The following is a 13,161-nucleotide window of genomic DNA, read 5'->3' on the forward strand; positions in this document are numbered from 1 at the left end:
ATGGAGTCAGATTTGTTCTTCTCTACTACAGTGCCTTTTGGTGAGAGGTAAGAGGATGTTTCTGGGCAGGTCGTCCTCTGCCCAGGCTGGGGTTCAGGCAGGAGCCCTGCCAGGTTCACCATGACTGTAGACCTGCTCTCCCGCAGAGAAAGTGATAATTACTGGTGATTAAAATTACCTGTCAAAGTCCCTTCAATTGCCTGTAAACTATACCAAGGTTGGGGGGTACAAAACGTCTCATTGGCTGGTCAATGGTCAGTCTCCCCATACGCAAAGGACCAGTGTCGTGGCAGGCTCCAGGGTGGCCTGGCCAGCACAGCTGCCTGCTTTGCTCTCCAGACTTGGCTTCCTAATGTGGACACTTTCAAAGCTCCAGTCCCTCTTCCTCTGCCCTGGCGCTAATGGCCAGGGTCCCTGTACCCACCTGGGCTGAGCCCAGGCCATGCACACAGCCCACCTGCCTGCTTGTCCATACCGCAAGCTCAGCTGCACACCCCCCACGGGTCCGCAAGCCCAGCGCCTCCACCCTAGGGGGCCCGATCACCATCAGGGATATCAACAACGGATGGCCCACAGGCCAGTGGCGGGCAGCCCTGAACGACCCTGACCCGCTGGCTCAGACGAGGCACAGAGCAGAGTGCAGGAATTGGAACCGCCTCCAGCCCGACCCGCCGCAGCCTGTAGCCTTGGACACTAGCTGTGTGGCCAGACACTAGACTAGGCCAGATCCCCTGCTCGTGGCAGTCGCCATGGAGACCGGAGCCCAGACTTCCCCGCCCCAACCACGAGGTGATGGGTCAGCTGGGGGTAGTCGTGCACTTGGAGTGAGGGGGGGTCACACAGTGAGGGGCTGCTCCGAGTGGAACTGACCCGGCTGAGGGGTGAGGGGGACCATTTCGGGATGTTGCGGTGGGGGTCCTGCGGTCAGGCAAGAGGGGTGAGCGGTGTGAGGGCGGGGACCTCGGTGTGAGGAGGAGCCCCATTTTGGAGGTCCTGTCAGAGACCCGGCCTGGCTGGGGGTAGGGGGACAGCAACCGGGTGGGGAGGGGAGGCGAGCAGGGGGAGCGGGGCTGGGGGTGTTGCCTGGCCCGGGCCGGCGGTGGTGCTGGTTGGGTGCCAGGACCAGTCAGTGGCGGGATGGAGACCTTGCAGGGCGGTCGTGGGGTGGGCCCGGGTGGGGCCGCCCCGCCGCCCCGCCGCCCCGCCAGCCCCAGTCGCCGGGCCCCGCACAGCAGGAGCCCCAGCCCGAGCGTCCGCGCTGCGGGCGGGAGGAGGAGGGGCGCGGACGCCGGAACCCGCCCAGAGCGTGTGGAAGCTGGGCCCGAGCCAGGTGCTCCTGGACCAGGTCCCCGAGGAGGAACGCGGCCTGGGGTCTGCGCCGCCGCTTGCCGTCGCCTCTGCTGCCGTCGCCGGGCAGGTAAGGGGGCGCAGGTCGGGGAGCCGGCGGGTGAGGCCAGGGCCGCGCAGCTCCTTAGGGCCCTGAGGCGGGTGCCGGGCGCCGCCCTGGTTCGCGGTGCCCCTCCCCCACATTGGTCGTCCCTGAACCCCGTGTCTTCCCTGCCGGGTATACCCGGGTTTGAGAAAGCGGGTGCAGCTCCAGGAGATGGGAGGGCGCTGGACGGCCAGGGAGCAGCTCCGACCAGCCTTCAGGCCATGGCCTGCTCTTGGGAGGCGGATGCGTGTGGTCACGGGGCCGCAGGTGGCGCCGCGGTGGGATGGGGGCTGCCCCGTGCAAGCCCCTGGATTTGTTCCCTCTTCACCCGCGGCCTGGACTAGGGCGGCCTCTGCTTCCGCATATTCGCGGGGCGCACGTCTGGCGGTCAGCCTGCCCCTGGGAGGCAGACGCGGTGCCGTCAGGGTGCGGAGCCCGCGGCATCAGAGGCGGCGGCGGGGAGAGGGGTCTGCCTCTGTGATCCTGTGGGTTTGCTCCCATCTCCCCTGCGTCCTGTCCTGGGTGCGGCCTCTGTTGCCCCAGGTTCGCGGGACGCAGGTGACAGGTCAGTCTGCTCCTGGGAGGCTGGCGCGCGGTGCGACCAGTGTGCGGGGGCGGCGACAGCGACAGCGGGAAAGGGGAGCAAATCCCCGCGCTAACACAGGGCAGCCCCAATTCCGCCATCGCCTCCGCAGCCCCCTGACGGCACAGCGCCCGCCTTCCAGGAGCAGGATGACCTGTCACCTGAGTCCCGAGAACCTGGGGTAGCACAGGACGAGCCTAGGGCAGGCTGCGGGGGAGTTAGAAGCAAATCCACAGGCTCGCATAGGCAGATCCCTAAACCCGCCGCTGCCGCCGCCTCTGACCGCATGGCGCCCGCCTCCCGGGAGCAGGCTGACCTGGGGACGTGCCTGGGGCAGCAGAGGCCGCCCCCAGGCCCTGCCGCGGGGATGACGGGGAGAAATCGGCCAGCTCACCAGGGGCAGCTCCCCTCTTCTTGCCGCTGCCCCACGTTCGCAGGACACTTGTTTCCAGGTCAGCGGGCGCGGGGAGGCAGGCGCGGTGTGTTCAGGGGGCGGCTGCGGGGAGGGGGCTGCCCCAGGGGGAGCAGGTGGACTTGCTCTCGCCTTCCCCCAGGCCTATCCTGGGAGCGGCCTCCGCCTCTGCCTCGCAGGACCCACGTCTTCATGGCAGTCTGCTCCTGGGAGGAGGGGCGCAGTGCGGTCAGGGGGCAGCATCAGCGGCAGACAGGGAATTTAGGAGGACTGGGCTCTAGGGTGACAGCTCTCCTTTCTGATCTTGTTTCCGTCAGTTGGTGGCTGTAGCCGCTTTTCCTTTAGAGGTTATGACCAGATACTGAACATAGATTTCTATGCTATACAGAAGCCACTATATGTAAAATCTATTTTTACATACAGTGGCTAGCATTTGTAAATCTCAAACTCCCAAATTTATCCCTTCTCACCCCCTTTCCCTGGTAACCATAAGATTGTTTACTAAGCCTGCAAGTATATTTCTATTTTGTAGATGAGTTCATAGTGTCTTTTTTTTAGATTGCACATATGAGTGATATCATACAGTATTTTTCTTCCTGTTTCTGGCTCACTTCACTTAGAATAACAATCTCTAGGTCAAACCATGTTGCTGCAAGTGGCATTATTATATCCTTTCTATGGCAGAGTAGTATTCCATTGTATAAGTATACCACGTCTTCTTTATCCGGTCTTCTGTTGATGCACACGAAAAGGTTTCTATTCTTAATCAAATTCTCCTAAGCCCCACCACATCCAAGGCAGGCCCCAAGTTCTATGCTGATGAGCACAGGCCTCTGTCCAGTGTTACTGAGCTGGCCTCAGACTGGATGCATCGCCTGGTGGTCACTTCAGATTTACGGCCCCCACTGCCCATCCCAGGATCCGCACATGCACCCAATGGCCTGCAGAAGCCAGTCGGAGGTGGGCAGAGGGGACCAGGGGGTACTGCACATCTGTGCTGGGAGGACCGTGGTGCACTGCAGAACTGTGCTGGGAGGACAAGGATGCGCTGCAGAACTGTGATGGAGGAGGCACTGCAGATCTGTCCTGGGAGGACCAGGGTGCACTGGAGAGCTGTGCTGGGGGACCAGGGTGCACTGGAAATCATCCACAGGAGCCAGTACAGGGAGCCGCCTGCTCCCTACACACCAGACTTCCACAAAGTCTGACCTCTATTGTCGGAGGACACATGGAGGGCCAGCGTCACGGGTGGTTAAAGAATTTATCAAAGGCCAGGAGGAGTTCAAGAACAAAGGAAAGTTTAATAGTTACGCTGCTACAGTGGGCCACACAGACGACAGGTGCCCGCGTGTCCACCGAGTGGGAACGTGCAGGGTCTTTTAAGAGGAAGGGGCTGTGAACACAAAGGGACTAGGGAACAGCCTTCTGACTGTCTGTAAGTGAGGTGAGAGGCTTTGGTACTTGGGGAGATAGTGGATTTATGACTCCTGTAAGATGGAGACGTGGGCTGACGCCAGCAAGACCGTGGGACTCATGACTGATCAGGGGAGACGGGCTGAGCCACGTCGGCCTGAGCTGTGCGGTGAGGCTGGTCGTTTCCCAGGGCTGTCAATTCTGCCAAGGCAGACACCCGCCAGGAGTTTATCTTCTGAGGAGGAGCAGGCAGGCGCCGAAGGGCTGGAGGTTTGGGGGCACAGGGCCTCGGCAGGCACCAGCTGCCACTGGCTCCGTGACTGGCAACAGCTCAGAAAGCCACGCAGTCTGCACAGCCCTCCTGTCGCCAGCCAGGAGGGGACCAGTGATGACCACGCCCATCATTTTGTCCCTGCGTCCGACTTAGGACCCACAGGGGGAAGCCGGACGTGCCCCCAGCCGTCACAGGGCCCCCTTCTCGCCCCTCGTCCCGTTTCTCCAGGTTCACAGCCCCCATCAGGCACCCCTGAGCTCTCCCTTTTTCCACAAAGAAGCTGTCCATACACAGAAAATATTTTAACACATTAACATATACATCGTGCACTACGCATACCTGTAGTACGTGTGTCTGTCGCAGACCTGCATGTGTGTGCAGTAACACCCAGCAGCACTCACACACGATACAAGCACCGAGCTCCCCCGGCCCCTCCCTGCCTGGAGGCCTTGCAGAGCCCGGGGACGGGCGCAGACTCCCTGGCTGCAGCAGCTCCGAGAACCCAGCCTTTGCCTGTCCTATGAGAGTGCCCACCACACCCTCACCAGGGAAGGGAGAGGTGCCCACCAGGGCTAGGAGGACAGGAGGGCTCAAGTTAAGGCCTGGTACCCTGGTGTGCAGTGGGCCATGTTGGCAGCATCCCTGTGGGAGGCAGGGAACAGGTGACCACCAGGACTCCCACTGTCCCCTGGGGTCCCTGGCACCAGTTGCCCCACCCCTACACACCCAAAGAGGCGCCTCTGCTGCGCCTGGACTCCCCCAGGGCATCTGAGACAGCACCCACCCAGAGAAACGGGAACTTCAGGAAGCAGGCGGTGCCACCGGTTTCAGTCCCGTTCTTAGTGTTCGCAGAGTGGTGGTTAGGGGGTTCACACTCCAGGTCCGCAACAGAATTCCTAGGAAGTTCAGCTACCACTTCCTGGAAAGTGGGGCTGTGGACAAAGAGCCCAGCCTGTGGGAGCACAGGTACCTAGGACAGAGCAGGGCAGGGGAAGGGGTGCCCAGGGGACCCAGGCTGCACGGGAGCCACCTCCACAGCTTCCGCCTTTGGTGAGTGGGGCCCAGGAGGGACAGGGACAGATGAAGCGCAGGGGGCCAAAGAAGGGGTGACCCCACCTCAGGGATGGGTCCCCACAGAGGGTTCAGGAGGGAGAGGGACAGACAGTGTTCAGTTGGGCCAATATGGGGTGACCCCACCTCAGGGATGGGTCCCCACAGAGGGTCCAGGAGGAGCAGGGACAGATGGAGTGCAAGGAGGCAATGAAGGGGAGACCCCACCTCAGGGACTGGACCCCACAGAGGGTCCAGGAGCACCTGAGCCTGCACGGCGGAAGGCAAGCTGCCCAGGGGTCGTGCTGCCCACCCAGCACAAGGATGAGGGAGCCCTGGCAGGGGCTCGCCCACACCAACAGCGCTGGTGCATCAGAGGCCAATGGAGCTCAGCTGGGCTGCCAGGCCTTCAAGGAGCGTGTCCCGATCAGTGGGCAGAAGCCTGCCCCGGGCTGCACTGGGCTAGTTGTGCCAGAGACACAGGGCTGGCCTGGGTTTCCGAGAGCTCGGAGCTGGCAGTACAGGGGCTGCACACCAGCTCCACTGGCTACAGGAGGGGCGATGGGAGCCAGGGCGCAGAAGGTCAGGACTAGGAGCCGAGGGCTGGGAGCAGGTGGGCGCAGAGACGCAGACCAGCACCTGGAGGGAACTAAGGAACAGGGGAGACTTCTGGGGGCCCAGGGAGCAAAGAAGAGGCTTAAGGTACCCAAGGGCCAGCAGCACTGCTGGGAGGGGACCAGGGTGGGACAGAGACTCTGCCAGGGGAGAGCTGCCCAGAAAGGGAGGGGCACCTAGCAGCTCCAGGGAGAAGGGCCCAGGAGCAGAGCAGAACGAGGCGGGTGACCTGCGGCAGGTCAGAAGGCAGGGGCTGCTAAGGGCCAGCACCCCAGGGACAAAGCTCAGGGAGGCCACAGGTGAGCAGGAGACTGAAGACCAAGAAGGCAGGCGGCTTCTCAGGAACATGGAGAAAGCAAGTAGAACATGTGCGGGTGAGCAGGGGCTGGGAGGGCAGGGCGGCCGCTCCAGCATCTCCAGGACGCAGGTAGGGCTTGTGCAGGTGGGTGGGGGCTGAAGGGCACAGGGCTAACACAGGATTTCAGGAAGCAGGCAGAGTTAATGCAGGTGGACAAGGGGCTGGGAGGGCAAGGAGCTGACCCAGGAAATCCAAAGAGCAAAGCCAGTCCTGGGAAAGAAATTCCCGGACTGGATCTGAACTAGGCTGAGGGCTCTGGGGCCGGCGCTGTTCAAGGCCTGTAGCTCCAGGGACAAGGGTCAGAGAGGGTGTAGGTGAGCAGGGGGCTACACCAGGAGGGCAGGGGGCTGCCGCAGGAGCCCGGGGACATGGCAGAGAGTTTGAGCGAAGGTCTGAGTAGTTGAGCAGGCCCAGCTGAGGGCTCCTGGGACAGCAGGACCCTTGAGCCCCTGAGGGGCTGGCCGGATGGCGTGCTGGGGTGGAGAGACCTCCCTGGCAAGGGAGTTCTGTGGGAATGAAGGAGAGGGGTCACCCCGAGGGGACCCGATGGGCCCCAGTCCTTGGGCTCAAGGGCCCGTGGTGGGATGGGAAAGGAGGGGTGGACATGCTATAGCCTGGTGGGGTGAAACAGACCCTGGACCCAGCAGAGGGAAGGAAAACGCAGGGCTCATTCAGGGCCTGAGCTGGGCTGCCAGCCGGAGCAGAGCACAAGGGTCAGGGTGAGAGGAGACAGGCCCGGCCAGGGATGGGCCCGGGCTGCTGGCACCAAACAGGAGAGGAAGGTGGGGGCAGTGTGGGGCTCCAAACTGTGCTGAAGGATGAGCTGGACTGAGGAAGGACAAGGGCAGAAGGAAAGCAGGGACCTGAGAGCCACGAGCTGGGGTGGGGTCAGAGGCCCTGGTGGGAGGGGGAAGTTAGCCGAGGGGCTGCAGCTGGAGGTCCAGAAGAGGGACCGGAGCTCCCCAAGGCAGAGTGTCGCAGCCGGGCTGAGGCCACAGGGATGAAAGGGGAGGGGCCGAGGAGGAGGCCTGCAGGGACAGGGTCCAGGGGGGCCAGGGCCCAGGGCCCAGGTGCTCTGGCTGCAGAGCTGACCCAGTCGACACGGGCCCGGAGGGCAAAGAGCAGGCCAGGCAAGGGGCCACGAGCAGGCTTCTGGGTGGTGGAGGCCCACCACGCCAAGGAGAGGCCCGCTCACCCAGGGCAGGGCCGGGCTGGGGCAGCAGGACGGTGAGCTCAGGAGACCAGCGGACGCTGGCCGGGAGCAGGCAGCACTGGTCAGGACCCAGACACAGGGCTCAGTCAGGCCAAGCACTTGCAGGAGGTTAGGGACCTGGGGGGCTCTCACCCAGGTGATCACCCAGCTCTGACCCACAGCTGCAGAGGCACGAGGCCCCAGGTGGTGAGGGCCCTGCCGGCCAGCTGGTTTGCAGGCATTCTGGAAGCATGTGGGTGCTGGGCTCAGGGGTGCCCAGACCTGGGCACGTGACACCCTGCCCGGACCCTCCCAGGGGTGAAGCCCCGGTGGTCACACGGCCTACTTTCTTGCAGCCTCCACCAAGGCCCCATCGGTCTATCCTCCGACTGCTGGATGCGGGGACGCTCCTGGCTCCACGGTGCCCTTCGGCTGCCTGGTCTGGGGCTACATCCCTGAGCCGGTGACGGTGACCTGGAACTCGGGCGCCCTGTCCAGCGGCATCCACACCTTCCCGTCCATTCTCATGTCCTCGGGGCTCTACTCCCTCAGCAGCTTGGCGACCATGCCCGCCAGCAGCTCGGCCGGCAAGACCTTCATCTGCAACGTAGCCCACCCGGTCAGCAGCACCAAGGCGGACAAGCATGTGGGTAAGAGGACAGGCCTCAGGGAGGGCGTCCACTCCCAGACAGGACCGAGGTCAGCCCTCCTCCTGGCTCGAACCACATGCCAGGATGGTGACCTCTGCCCAAGGTATCAGAGGAGATGCGGTCACCTCACCTGAAGGCCTCCCAGGCTATGTGAGGGGTCCTCTGGGTGTTTCCACCAGGTTCAAGGTGGGCACAGGCTGGACAACTCTAACCCACAGAACTGGTGCCGATGTGCACCTTCCACAACCTGTCCCTGACCTAAACTCCACCCAGGGCCATCTCCCGCCCACAGGAACCCCCCATCTGCTCTCTCTGCAGCGCTCCACAGCGAAGACCCCAGCTCCCAGTGTCCCAAATGCCCAGGTAAGGGAGCCAGGCTACACCCTCCATCGCAAGGAAGTGACCAGACACCAGGCCCCGCCTGATGAGGGAAACGTGCCCTACAGGAGGCCCGTCCAGGTGCTGACCCACATCTTGTTTCCCCCACCAGCCCCTGAGCTCCTTGGAGGGCCCAAGGTCTTCATCTTCCCCCCGAAACCCAAGGACATCCTGTCCATCACCCGAACGCCTGAGGTCACGTGCCTTGTGGTGGACGTGGGCAAGGAAGACCCTGAGATCGAGTTCAGCTGCTCCGTGGGTGACACAGAGGTACACACGGCGGAGACAAAGCCAAAGGAGGAACAGTTCAACAGCACGTACCGCGTGGTCAGCGTCCTGCCCACCCAGCACCAGGACTGGCTGACGGGGAAGGCGTTCAAGTGCAAGGTCAACAACAAAGCTCCCCCGGCCCCCATCGAGAGGACCATCTCCAAGGCCAAAGGTGGGAGGGACAACGGGCGTGGGAGGGTCCTGTGGGGCTGCTCGGAGTGACCGCCATGCTCGCAGACACACCTGTCCCCACAGGGCAGGCCCGGGAGCCGCAGGTGTACACCCTGGCCCCACACCAGGAAGACCTGGCCAAGGACACCGTGGGCGTAACCTGCCTGATCAAAGGCTTCTACCCACCTGACATCAACGCTGAGTGGCAGAGGAACGGGCGGCCGGAGTCAGAGGGCGCCTACGCCACCACGCTGCCCCAGCCGGACAACGACGGGACCTACTTCCTCCACAGCAAGCTCTCGGTGGGAAAGAACACGTGGCAGCGGGGAGAAGGCTTCACCTGTGTGGTGATGCACGAGGCTCTACACAGATCACTCCACCCAGAAATCCATCTCCCAGTCTCCGGGTAAATGAGCCTCACCCCCCTCCCCGAGGCTCTCAGGGTCCCGCGGGGACGCCTGAGCCCCACCCCTGTGCACATACCTCCCGGGCCAGCATGAAATAAAACACCCAGTACCTCCCTGGGGCGCTGCAACACTGTCATGGTTCTTTCCGTGCAGAGCTCCGGCGCTCGCCGGGCCTGCGGGAGGCGGGGGCAGGCCAGGCTCTGAGGACAAACTTGGTGCCAACGGAGGCAGGCAGCAGCCCGAGGCCAGAGAGGGGGCTCTGCCAGAGGCAGCAGCTCCCCAGGGTCCAGGGTCCGGCCAGCACCTACTCAGGCTGCAGTGTGTAGAGTGGACTGGTAGAGCCTCCCAGGGACCTTCACGGAAATGAGTGCACAGTTCTTCCCACCTCTGTCCAAGCCCAACTGTGGGACAGTGGCAGGTCCTTGTCCCTGCAGTTCCCATCCCCGGGGCCTCGAGGGTCCACGTGCTGACACCCTGTCAACATGGGAGCCACGCCTGGCCTGCAATGGGGGCACAGGCCTCCTGCTCCCAGGTCACACGGAGATCAGGCCCTACATTCCCGCAGGCGAGGTGCTCGGGGCCAGATCTGTAACCTCGAGGGGACACTCACCCAGGCCCACAGGAAACAAGCCCTCTCATGGAGCACACCAGCCTGCACACCCCTCGTTCTCCTGCAGACTCACGCACACGCACGTGCCTGTGCAACTGCACACAAGGGCACAACCACACAAGTGCACACAAGCCAGCCTTGCTCACTGGGTCCTCAACGGGGTACCTGCCCAGGGCCAGACCAGAGCCTGGAGCCGGGTCTCATGAACCCTCTGTGGACACCAGCTTGGTCCCCACTCGTCAAAGCCCCAGCAGCACTGACCACACTCTGACCACACTGGCCAGCTCAGACCCCCACCCCTCCTCTCCCCAGGACACCCGCACCCCCGCCTCACAGAGACCCAACACCCCACTGGTCCCTAGCACGCCCACCCCACCCCCTCAGGCACACAGGGACACCCCAAGGTTGCCTCCGCCCTTCCCTGCAGTAGGACCCACCACAGACCTGCTCTGCAGGCCCCTGCCGTCTAGGCCTGGCCTCCGGTGGGAGGGAAGGCAGGGGTCAGGGCACCCTCTCCCCAGAGGACCCCATGAAAGGCACCGCAGAGGAGAGGATGAGGGACACCCACTGGCCAGGCCGAGATCTGGGCCCAAGGAGTCCGGCCAAGACTGAGGCCCAAGCGGGAGAAATGGGGGACACGAGGTCGGTGCCCAGGGATTGACCTCAGGGAACCATTGATCCAGCCCCCCAAGGGGATCCTAGTGCCCCACCCACCCTGTCACAGAGGGACCCATCCCCAGGCACCACTGACGCTGCCCTGGCACGTGACGGGCAGCCACAGAGCTGACCACCCCGTCCCTGTCCAGAGCCACTCCTGGAGGAGGAGAGCTGTGCCGAGGCCCAGAGCGGGGAGCTGGACGGGCTGTGGACCACCATCTCCATCTTCATCACCCTCTTCCTGCTCAGCGTGTGCTACAGCGCCACAGTGACCCTCTTCAAGGTGGGCGGGCCAGGCCAGCTGTCCCTGCTGTCCCCACACAGCGCCCGCACAGTGCCCCTTCCCTGTCCACTCCCTGTCCCTCCCTGTCCCCTTCCTGTCCCCTCACAGTCCCGTCACTGTCTCCTCACTCTCCCCTCTTGTCCTTTCTGTCCACTGTCTGTCCTCCGTCTCTCCAGTTCATTCTGTTCTCTCACTGTCTCTCTCTGTCCCTGTCGGGACCTCCCTGTCCCTGGCTGTGCCCATGGAGTCCTCGTGCCACCCCACCTGAGCACACTCGCGGCCGGCATTCCCCGGGCTGGTAGGCCAGGTCCTTGCGGGCAGCTGGCACGAGGGCCCCGGCTGTGCCCTCACCTGCCGTCCCTGCAGGTGAAGTGGATCTCCTCCTCGGTGGTGGAGCTGAAGCAGACGATCGTCCCAGACCACAGAAACGTGATCGGGCAGGGGGCCTAGCGTGCCCTCTGGGGGTGTCCATGGCCACCCCAGACCCCAGAGGTACCCCGTTCATCACTCCGAGCTGCTCAGCCACTACTCCACCCGATGCCTTGCCAGCTCTGATCTCTCGGCCGTGCTCACCTGCACCTCCATCCTCCGACCTCATGGCCACCACCGACCACACCCTGCACCCTGCCCACCTTCAGGGGACCAAGTGGACAGCAGGTGCTACCACCAACCTGAGCCGAGGGGTCTGCCTGTCCTCATCGGGAGTGCCCGGGGCACCCTGGGGTTCCCTTGGATGAACAGGAGGCTGGCATCCTGGGGCAGTGGGCAGGGATTGCTCTGTGGACACCATCAGGTTGGTCATCAAGCAGGGTCCCCAAGGGGAGGCGCCTGTTTCAGATCCTTGGTGGGAACATACGCAGCCCTGGCCAACGTCTCACAGCAGGGAGGCTTTTGGATGTGCCATCAACGGTCAGCCAAGTACTCAGCTCTGAGAAGGGCCCGGGCCCATGGCCCCTACAGGAGCCAGGCCTGCCAGGAAGGGGGTGAGGTCTCCCCACTCCAGCTTCCCAGAGACGGGCCTGGTGACCGGGTCCCCCACGGGCAGGACACAGCCTCGCTGGATAGAGCAAGAGGGACACTGGCAAAACAGGGCAGTGGCTGCAGCCAGCCTGCCCTGTGGCCAGCGGCCTGAGACACCTTCAGCAGGAGCTCCCCTGCACTGGGCGGTGGGGTGAGAGGCGGGCCCCGGGAGGAGGGAGCCCGACAGCCTGGCGTCCCGGCCCAAGACCCCTGGGCCTCTCCTGTCTTGTCCCTGGATGGGGAGGGCAGGCCCCACTGCCGGGTGGTGGCAGGGGATGGGGGGGCACTACAGCCAGGGGTCACGGCAGGCCTGGCTTGGGAAGCTGTGCATCCTTTCTAAATGTCTGGAGCCCACGAACTTTCTGCGCTGTTTATCTTTGGTTTGGGTTTTTTGTTGGGAGACTCTGGCTTGTCATGTTTTGGGTTGTTCAGACAATAAAGCATCCTTTACCATTCCATAGCTCTCTGGGAATCACTCTATGTTGCGGCCCCTCCCCTGGTGACTCCACAGCCTGGCCGCCCTCCACACCCTCCCAGCCCCAGGCCCCAGCTCTCCCCCCACCACACCCATCCCTGGGGTTCCCTGGGGGCGCGGAGTCAGCAGCAAGTCCCAGGTGTCGGACGCCTGGTCAGCACGGCTGCTGTAACACACACCACAGTCGGGTTGGAACCACAGAAATTATTGTCTCCCGTCCTGGAGCAGCACGTCCCAGGTCGAGGAGCGTGAAGGCCACTGTGCCCACCGGCTGCCAAGGGTGCAGGGACGGAGTCAGGACTCGGTCCTCCCGGGAGGCCAGAACCTGAGCTCCAGTCCCTCCTGGTGGTTCCATCTCAAAGGAACAGTCTCAAGTCCCAGGTTGTAGGAGACACAGCACTCCCCAGAGGGCAGACACAGGAGTCACAGCTGTCTGCCCTTCGCAGGAAACGCTCCAGGAAATGGAGGCCAGCGCCTGGTCGGGGCTGGCTCTGCTGGGCGATCCAGGTCAGCAGTTCAGGAGAGCTCAGTCACCCACGGGACGCGGCCCTGGGCGGCTGGACATTGTCCAAGTGTCTGTGTGAGCCTTTCAGTGTGTCAGGGAAGGGGGGGTGAAATCAATGTGCCGAGTCTGGCTCTACGGCCCCAGGGGAGGCCAGCAGGACAGGCTCCTGGAGGGGAGCTGGGACCAGCACTGAGTGTCTGTCAGTAAAGCCACAGCACCCTAGGGCCGTTGGAAAGGGCCATTCCGGCTTCCTGTGGGGGACAGGCAGACAGACAGACAGACAGAGAGACAGAGGAAGACAGAGAATTTTATGCAGGGAAGGGACAACTTGCCCCACTGTGCTCTACACCGAAGACGGTGAGGCCATGGGGGCGGGCAGCCGGGTCCAGGGGCATTGCCGGCCCTC

General features: G+C 63.4%; 1 pseudogene; it reads left to right on the top strand.

Annotated features, from left to right (window-relative positions):
• The first annotated feature begins 489 nt into the window (after positions 1-489).
• LOC116658340 lies at positions 490-11,352 on the top strand (annotated as a pseudogene).
• Positions 11,353-13,161: the final 1,809 nt, after the last annotated feature.

The sequence above is a fragment of the Camelus ferus genome, chromosome 20 (genome assembly GCF_009834535.1).
Source record: "Camelus ferus isolate YT-003-E chromosome 20, BCGSAC_Cfer_1.0, whole genome shotgun sequence".
In the NCBI taxonomy this organism is placed as follows: domain Eukaryota; kingdom Metazoa; phylum Chordata; class Mammalia; order Artiodactyla; family Camelidae; genus Camelus; species Camelus ferus.